Consider the following 10,311-nt stretch of genomic DNA (forward strand, 5'->3'; position numbering starts at 1 on the left):
CCACTCCAGTGTTCTTGCTTGGAGAATCCCAGGGACAGGGGAGCCTGGTGGGCTGCCCTCTATGGGGTCACACAGAGTCAGACATGACTGAAGCGACTTAGCAGCAGCAGCAGCAGCAGATGGACATTTGGAGCGGCCTCGCAGAAATCATGGTGGAGACAAAGGCAGGAACAAAGCAGTGACCAGCGCCCTAGGTTCCTAGCCTGGGGGGCAGGAGGCTGCGAAGTACTAGGTGCCCCGCGCGGGGCTGTTGCACTTGCCAGGCCTGGACAGTAGCATATTTACTGAGAACCTGATAAATGCCACAGACTGTTCTGAGGGCTAGAGACACAAGGAAGAGCAAGATAAGAACTATTTTGTCTTTGTAGAGCTTACATTCTGGTGACAGGAAGACAGCAAACAAGTATGATAAACAAGTAAATCACATAGCAAGTTGAAAAGTCAGTGCTACAAAAAGTAAGGGGTGTGGGTGGAGGCGGAAGGCAGCCAGTAGAATTTAAAAGGTTGCCTAGATCAGCCTCACTGAGGTGAGAATTGACTGTGGACTTGGAAGTGAGGAGGAGAGAATGCTCTGAGCAGAAGATACAGCTATAGCAAAGGCCCTAAGGTGGGAATGTGGAAATGTGCCTGTCATTTTCGGAGTAAATAGCAAAGAGGCCAGACTGGTTGGAGCAGAGTGAGCAGGAAAGGTGAAAGTGTGGTGGTGAGAGAGGAAAGGCAGTGGGCAGTACTTTGTAGACTATTATGAGGATGTCAGGTGTTCATTAGCAGATCTGAGCAAAGCATTGCTATGATCTAAGCAGGAACTCACTGATGCGTGGTGATGATGGTAAATGTCACATGCAAGGCCCTTAATCTGTCTGAGCTTCAGTTTCTTCGTGTGTAAAGTGGGAATAATAATGCTGGACTGAAAGCCTTGTTGGAGGGTTGGATGGGATGATGTGGTTCGGGAAGGCAGTCAATGCTTGGTGTTCTTCTGATTTTCTTCACCCTAAGTACTGCAGGACTCAGAACCCTAGCTCCTCCTCCAGGCTGAGTTGCTCACAAGCCACATACGCAGAAGTCAAGGGACGTCATCAGGAGCCCTACATGGCAAAAGCTGGGCTGGACCTTGGCTGTGGAGTAACCTTGCTATATCCTGTAGAGAAAGGCTCTAACATGCAGACCTCCTCAGTCAACAGCCCAGGAAGAGGGCATCCCAGGAACATAGCAGCTAAAGCACCAGGGCACCTGGAGTGACGACCTGTAATCCTGATTCTGCCCTCTCTTCCCCCTGCCACCCACCCCCACTGATTCCCATGGCCTCATACATGTCCAGGGGAAAGAGAGGCCACTGTTTTCTCTGCAGTGTTCTGCCTAGCTATTGATAACGACCTCCCTAAGAGTCCCCTCGAAGAAGGCAATGGCACCCCACTCCAGTACTCTTGCCTGGAAAATCCCATGGACGGAGGAGCCTGGTAGGCTGCGGTCCATGGGGTCACTAAGACTTGGACAAGACTGAGTGACTTCACTTTCACTTTTCACTTTCATGCATTGGAGAGGGAAATGGCAACCCACTCCAGTGTTCTTGCCTGGAGAATCCCAGGGACGGGGGATCCTGGTGGGCTGACGTCTATGGGGTCGCACAGAGTCAGACACGACTGAAGCGACTTAGCAGCAGCAGCAGCAAGAGTCCCCTCACTCAGATAAATCTACCTGCATTTCAAAGAAAGCTTCACCGTGCACTAAAGAATAATAAAACGAAACATACAAGCTGCACATCTCACCTACCTCCTGACTTTGAATACCTCTCTTCCTCTCATTCCCACTCGCCCAGCCAAATGGACCTTCTCAGGGAAGAATAAGGGATTAGTCTGGGCACAGGGGCTTCTTGGGGCACCTCCTAACACCACTACCACTGAAGTAACGTTAGAGTTCCTTCCTCACAGTATTTTTCACGGGGAAGGGAGAACTTAGATTGTTGGGACAGAGCACCCGCCTCACCCCACCCTCCCATATACAGAAAAATATATCTCTCTAGAAGGGAAACTAGGGTGTCTGGAGAACCTAGAACCTTTCACCCTTAACTCTTACTTGTCTAGATCTAATAGAACTGATCATATTTTATTATCTAGTGATAATTTGCTTTCTTCTCTCTCCTTCTAGACTATATGTCTAATTCAGCTTCACATTTCTGCCAGTGCTCAGCTGACATTCAACCAGTAATAGCAGATAACATTTGTTTGTTATGTATTAAATACAAAGGGCTTCTCAGGTGATGCTAGTGGTAAAGAACCTGTCTGCCAATGCAGGAGACATAAGAGATGTGGGTTGAGAAGATCCCTGGGTTAAGATCCCCTGGAGGAGGGCATGACAGTTCAGTTCAGTTGCTCAGTCGTGTCTGACTCTTTGCGACCCCATGAATCGCAGCACGCCAGGCCTCCCTGTCCATTACCAACTCCCGGAGTTCACTCAGACTCACGTCCATCGAGTCAGTGATGCCATCCAGCCATCTCATCTTCTGTCGTCCCCTTCTCCTCCTGCCCCCAATCCCTCCCAGCATCACAGTCTTTTCCAATGAGTCAACTCTTCGCATGAGGTGGCCAGAGTACTGGAGTTTCAGCTTTAGCATCATTCCTTCCAAAGAAATCTGAGGGCCGATCTCCTTCAGAATGGACTGGTTGGATCTCCTTGCAGTCCAAGGGACTCTCAAGAGTCTTCTCCAAAACCACAGTTCAAAAGCATCAATTCTTCAGCGCTCAGCCTTCTTCACAGTCCAACTCTCACATCCATACATGACCACAGGAAAAACCACAGCCTTGACTAGACAAACCTTAGTCTGCAAAGTAATATCTCTGCTTTTGAATATGCTATCTAGGTTGGTCATAACTTTTCTTCCAAGGAGTAAGCATCTTTTAATTTCATGGCTGCAGTCATCTGCAGTGATTTTGGAGCCCAAAAATATAAAGTCTGACACTGTTTCTACTGTTTCCCCATCTATTTCCCATGAAGTGATGGGACCAGATACCATGATCTTCATTTTCTGAATGTTGAGCTTTAAGCCAACTTTTTCGCTCTCCTCTTTTACTTTCATCAAGAGGCTTTTGAGTTCCTCTTCACTTTCTGCCATAAGGGTGGTGTCATCTGCATATCTGAGGTTACTGATATTTCTCCCAGCAGTCTTCTTCCAGTCCAGCGTTTCTCATGATGTACTCTGCATATAAGTTAAATAAGCAGGGTGACAGTATACAGCCTTGACGTACTCCTTTTCCTATTTGGAACCAGTCTGTTGTTCCATGTCCAGTTCTAACTGTTGCTTCCTGACCTGCATATAGGTTTCTCAAGAGGCAGGTCAGGTGGTCTGGTATTCCCATCTCTCTCAGAGTTTTCCACAGTTTATTGTGATCCACACAGTCAAAGGCTTTGGCATAGTCAATAAAGCAGAAATAGATGTTTTTCTGGAACTCTCTTGCTTTTTCCATGATCCAGCGGATGTTGGCAATTTGATATCTGGTTCCTCTGCCTTTTCTAAAACCAGCTTGAACATCTAGAAGTTCACAGTTCACATATTGCTGAAGCCTGGCTTGGAGAATTTTGAGCATTACTTTACTAGCATGTGAGATGAGTGCAATTGTGCAGTAGTTTGAGCATTCTTTGGCATTGCCTTTCTTTGGGATTGGAATGAAAACTGACCTTTTCCAGTCCTGTGGCCACTGCTGAGTTTTCCAAAGTTGCTGGCATATTGAGTACAGCACTTTCACAGCATCATCCTTCAGGATTTGAAATAGCTCAATAGGAATTCCATCACCTCCACTAGCTTTGTTCGTAGTGATGCTTTCTAAGGCCCATTTGACTTCACATTCCAGGATGTCTGGCTCTAGATGAGTGATGACACCATTGTGATTATCTGGGTCGTGAAGATCTTTTTTGTACAGTTCTTCTGTGTATTCTTGCCACCTCTTCTTAGTATCTTCTGCTTCTGTTAGGTCCATACCATTTCTGTCCTTTATCGAGCCCATCTTTGCATGAAATCTTCCCTTGGTATCTCTAATTTTCTTGAAGAGCTCTCTAGTCTTTCCCATTCTGTTTTTTTCCTCTATTTCTTTGCATTGATCACTGAAGAAGGCTTTCTTATCTCTTGCTATTCTTTGGAACTCTGCATTCAGATGCTTATATCTTTTCTTTTCTCCTTTGCTTTTCGCCTCTCTTCTTTTCACAGCTATTTGTAAGGCCTCCCCAGACAGCCATTTTGCTTTTTTGCATTTCTTTTCCATGGGGATGGTCTTGATCCCTGTCTCCTGCACAATGTCATGAACCTCATTTCATAGTTCATCAGGCACTCTATCAGATCTAGGCCCTTAAATCTATTTCTCACTTCCACTGTATGATCCTAAGGGATTTGATTTAAGTCATACCTGAATGGTCTAGCGGTTTTCCCTACTTTCTTCAATTTAAGTCTGAATTTGGTAATAAGGAGTTCATGATCTAAGCCACAGTCAGCTCCTGGTCTTGTTTTTGTTGACTGTATAGAGCTTCTCCTTCTTTGGCTGCAAAGAATATAATCAATCTGATTTCGGTGTTGACCATCTGGTGATGTCCATGTGTGGAGTCTTCTTTTGTGTTGTTGGAAGAGGGTGTTTGCTATGACCAGTGCATTTTCTTGGCAAAACTCTATTAGTCTTTGCCCTGGTTCATTCCGCATTCCAAGGCCAAATTTGCCTGTTACTCCAAGTGTTCCTTGACTTCCTACTTTTGCATTCCAGTCCCCTATAATGAAAAGGACATCTTTTTTGGGTGTTAGTTCTAAAAGGTCTTGTAAGTCTTCATAGAACCGTTCAACTTCAGCTTCTTCAGCATTACTGGTTGGGGCATAGACTTGGATTACTGTGATATTGAATGGTTTGCCTTGGAAACGTACAGAGATCATTCTGTCATTTTTGAGACTGCATCCAAGTACTGCATTTCAGACTCTTTTGTTGACCATGATGGCTACTCCATTTCTTCTGAGGGATTCCTGCCCACAGTAGTAGATATAATGGTCATCTGAGTTAAATTCACCCATTCCAGTCCATTTTAGTTCGCTGATTCCTATAATGTCGACATTCACTCTTGCCATCTCTTGTTTGACCATTTCCAATTTGCCTTGATTCACGGACCTGACATTCCAGGTTCCTATGCAATATTGCTCTTTATAGCATTGGACCTTGCTTCTATCACCAGTCACATCCACAGCTGGGTATTCTTTTTACTTTGGCTCCATTCCTTCATTCTCTCTGGAGTTATTTCTCCACTGATCTCCAGTAGCGTGTTGGGCACCTACTGACCTGGGGAGTTCCTCTTTCAGTATCCTATCATTTTGCCTTTTCATACTGTTCATGGGGTTCTCAAGGCAAGAATCCTGAAGTGGCTTGCCATTCCCTTCTCCAGTGGACCACATTCTGTCAGACCTCTCCACCATGACCCGCCCATCTTGGGTTGTCCTGTGGGCATGGCTTAGTTTCATTGAGTTAGACAAGGCTGTGGTCCTAGTGTGATTAGATTTACTAGTTTTCTGTGAGTATGGTTTCAGTGTGTCTGCCCTCTGATGCCCTCTTGCAACACTTACCATCTTACTTGGGTTTCTCTTACCTTGGGCGTGGGGTATCTCTTCACGGCTGCTCCAGCAAAGCACAGCCACTGCTCCTTACCTTGAACGAAGGGTATCTCCTCAGTGCTGCCCTTCCTGACCTTCAACGTGGGAGGGCTCCTCTAGGCCCTCCTGTGCCTGCGCAGCCACTCCAGTATTCTTGCCTGGAAAATCCCATGGACAGAAGAGCCTGGCAGGTTATAGTCTGTAGGGTCACAAAGAGTCAGACACAACTGAAGCGACTTAGCACACATGCACAAATACTAAGCTAACCCTTTGCAAGAATTCTCAAGTTAACCCTATGAGATAGTGAAAGTCACTCAGTCGTGTCCGACTCTTTGCGACCCCATGGACTATACAGTCTATGGAATTCTCCAGGCCAGAATACTGAAGTGGGTAGCCTTTCCCTTCTCCAGGGGATCTTCCCAACCCAGGGATCAAACCCAGGTCTCCCGCATTGCAGGCAGATTCTTCACCAGCTGAGCTACATGGGAAGCAACACTATGAGATAGGTACTCTCATTAGCCCCTTATTTTGACATAAGAAGAATGGGTGTCCAAAAGGTAACAGGTTCAAGAGCATAGAGTTCCAATCTGCTATACCTCCTCCCCTGTCAAATAAGTTAACGGGTGAATAAATGCTTGATGTCTCCCACACGGAAGCATACAGAACCCAGCGGTCTTCAGAGATAAGTGGGTGGACAAGGTTCACATTGGGGATACATTTAATAGAATTCCATTCATTCTTCCTAGTCCAGCAATGTCCTAGGCTGGGCAAACAAGGTGGTGGGAGGACAGCCCCATGTTGTGTGGACTGCTCTCCTCTCAGGCTGCAGACGGCAAAGATCTCTGCATGCTGCCTGTCATACTGTCATAGAATCATTGCCTCCTGGCCAGAGCTCCTAAAATCTTGTAATATCCTAAGCAGTGAGACTACTCGGAACATCTTTTGTTCTAATACTTTGTCTTTCACCCTGGTTCCTGACACAGAACCCCTAAATCCTTTGGAATTTCCTGGGTGATGGGAGCATCTTTTGTCCTAATGAGGCAACTGTTGGGGGCTTCTGGATAGCATTGGGATGAGGGCTAGTCACCAGAAAGATGAAGCCACAATTAGAAGCTTTGAATCTTCAGCCACATCTCCTATCTTATAGTGAGAGGAGAGATTGAATTAAGGGTTGATCATGCCTGCATGATGACACCTCCCTGCACTGATAGTCCCTGAACTGAACTTCTCTAGTGATCCAGGGTAAAGAATCTGCCTGCCAGTGTAGGGGACAAGGGTTCGATCCCTGATTCGGAAGGATTCCACATGCTGCGGCACAGCTAAGCCCATGCTCCGCAACAAGAGAAGCCAGAGAAGCCTGCACACCACAAAGAAGAGTAGCCCTCACTTGCCACAACTAGAGAAAGCCCGACTGCAGCAACAAAGAATCAGTGCAGCCAAAATAAATTAATAAAAATTTTAAGTCATATTATTTTTTAAAAAAATCCTGAACTGCTAGTTTAGAGAGCTTCAGTGTTGGTGAATACATTGCCTAATCAGAAGGGTGACAAACCCCAGCTTTACAAGAACAGAAGCTCCTGCACTCAGAACCCAGATCTTGTCTTATGTTTCTCTTCAACTAGGCATTCATCTGTATCCTTTATCACCTTCTTTACTATATATTAGGCTGATGCAAATATAATTTCAGTTTCAGACTGTGAACTTTAAATCACATTGTTGTTCAGTCACTAAGTCATGTCTGACTCTTTGCGATCCCATGGACTGCAGCACGCCAGGCTTCCCTGTCCATCACCAACTCCCGGAGTTTGCTCAAACTCATGTCCATCAAGTCGGTGATACCATCCAACCATTTCATCCTCTGTCGTCCCCTTCTCCTCCTGCCTTCAATCTTTCCCAGCATCAGGGTCTTTTCCAATAAGTCAGTTCTTCACATCAGGTGGCCAAAGTATTAGAGTTTCAGCTTCAGCATCAGTCCTTCCAAGGAATATTCAGAATTGATTCCCTTTACTATGGACAGGTTGGATCTCCTTGCAGTCCAAGGGACTCTCAAGAGTCTTCTCTAACACCGCAGCATCAATTCTTTGGTGCTCAGCTTTCTTTATAGTCCAGCTCTCACATCCATACATGACTACTGGAAAAACCATAGCTTTGACTAGATGGACGTTTGTCGGCAAAGTAATGTCTCTGCTTTTTCATATGCTATCTAGGTTGGCCATAGCTTTCTTCCAAGGAGCAAGTGTATTTTAATTTCATGGCTGCAGTCATCATCTGCAGTGATTTTGGAGCCCAAGAAAATAAAGTCTGTTACTGTTTTCATTGTTTCTCCTTCTATTTGCCATGGGGTGATGGCACTGGATGCCATGATCTTCATTTTTTGAATGTTGAGTTTTAAGCCAGCTTTTTCACTCTCCTCTTTCACTTTCAGCAAGAGGCTCTTTAGTTCCTCTTCACTTCTGCCATAAGGGTGGTGTCATCTGCATATCTGAGATTATTGATATATCTCTCAGTAAACTTGATTCCAGCTTGTGCTTCATCCAGCCTGGCATTTTGCATGATGTACTCTGCATGTAAGTTAAATAAACAGGGTGACAATATACAGCCTTGACGTACTCCTTTCCCAATTTGGAACCAGTTTACTGCAGCATAAAAATCCATGCCTTGGGATTTGACGAACTCTTGGAAAGCATTTTCTGCCTCCTGCTGTTTGTGGAAGCATTTTCCCCTGCAAAAAGTTGTCAAGATGCTTGAAGTGGTAGTCAGCTGGCAAGAGGTCAGGTGAATATGCCAGATGATGCAAAACTTCATAGCCCAATTTGTTCAACTTTTGAAGCATTGGTTGTGGGACATGCAGTTGGGTATTTTCCTGTAGAAGAATTGGCCCTTTTCTGTTGACCAATGCCAGCTGTAGGCATTGCAGCTTTTGGTGCATCTCATTGATTTGCTGAGCATGCTTCTCAGATGTAATGTTTTTACCAGGATTCAGAAAGTTGTAGTGGATCAGATTGGCACCAGACCACTAATCAGTGACCATAACCTGTTTTTGGTGCAAAGTTGGCTTTGGGAAATGCTTTGGAGCTTCTTCTCGGCCCAACCACTGAGTTGGCATTGCCGATTGTCCTATAAAATCCACTTTTCATAATGTCAGAATACAGTCGAGAAATGGTTTGCTGTTATTGCATAGAATAAGAGAAGACAACACTTCAAAATGATGATTTTTTTGATTTGTGGTCAGCTCATGAGGCACCCAATTATTGAGCTTTTTCACCATTCCAATTTGCTTCAAATGCCAAATGACTGGAGAATGGTCAACACTGAGTTCTTCAGCAACTTCTCATGTAGTTGGATGAGCTTTGATAATTGCTTTCAATTGTTTTTTGTCAACTTCCAATGGCTTCCCACTATTTTCCTCATCTTCAAGGCTCTTGTCTCCTATGCAAAACTTCTTGAACCACCACTGCACTGAACATTCATTAGCAGTTTCTGGGCCAGATGCATTGTTGATGTTGTGAGTTTTAACTGCTACTTTACAACCCATTTTGAACTCAAATCAGAAAATCACTTGAATTTGCTTTTTGTCTAACATCATTTCCCTAGTTTAAAATAATAATACATAGCAAGCAATAAGGAGAAGGCAATGGCACCCCACTCCAGTACTCTTGCCTGGAGACTTCCATGGACAGAGGAGCCTGGTAGGCTGCAGTCCATGGGGTTGCTAAGAGTCAGACACGACTGAGCGACTGAGCGACTTCACTTTCACTTTTCACTTTCATGCATTGGAGAAGGAAATGGCAACCCACTCCAGTGTTCTTGCCTGGAGAATCCCAGGGACAGGGGAGCCTGGTGGGCTGCTGTCTATGGGGTCGCATAGAGTCAGACACAACTGAAGCGACTTAGCAGCAGCAGCAGCAAGTGATGTCATTAGCAAAAAAACCCTCAAAAACCAACACACACACACACACACAAACATTAAGCGAGAAAAGCACATTAAAATGATGTCACATAAGCACGTTTATTTAAGAATGTATTCCAATATCAAACGGCAAAGTTCAACAATGCAAAATGGCAATTACTTTTGCACCAACCTAATGATAAGTAAATGTGTTTCTCTGAGTTATAGAAGCCATTCTAGCAAATTATTAAAACTAAGGAGGGGGCCGATGGGGACCTTGATTTACAGAAGTACAAGTGATGACACCCTGGGATTTGAAATTGGTCTCTGAAGTGGGGGCAGTCTTGTGGGACTGAGTGCTTACTTAAGTTGTGGGATCTGATGCTAAATCCAGGTAGATAGTGTCAGAACGAAATTGAATGACATCCAACTCGTGTCAGAAAATTGATTAGTGTGGGGAAAAAAAAAAACCCTATATGTCTGATCACAGAAATGTTTTGTGTCACTAGTAAAGATGAAACACAAGTGTGCTTACACTGTGATCGGAGAGGTAGCCATGGGGGTTAGGGGTAAGAAGTTTCTAAGGGCACACAAACATAAATCCCTCCTGTTCTTCCACTTGAGGATGTTTCCTGAAAAAAAAAAAAAGTTGAGCTGGACCCTCAGAAAAGTGGATGAGGTAAATAGTAAATATTTCATAATTATGAAATATCTGCTTGGTATCTGCTTGGTATTATGTTAGTGCCAGAAATACAACAGTGAGCAAAACAGATGCTATTCCTGCCCTTGTGGAGATTACAGTCTAGTGGGA

Source organism: Capricornis sumatraensis, chromosome 19 (genome assembly GCF_032405125.1).
Source record: "Capricornis sumatraensis isolate serow.1 chromosome 19, serow.2, whole genome shotgun sequence".
NCBI classification, from domain to species: domain Eukaryota; kingdom Metazoa; phylum Chordata; class Mammalia; order Artiodactyla; family Bovidae; genus Capricornis; species Capricornis sumatraensis.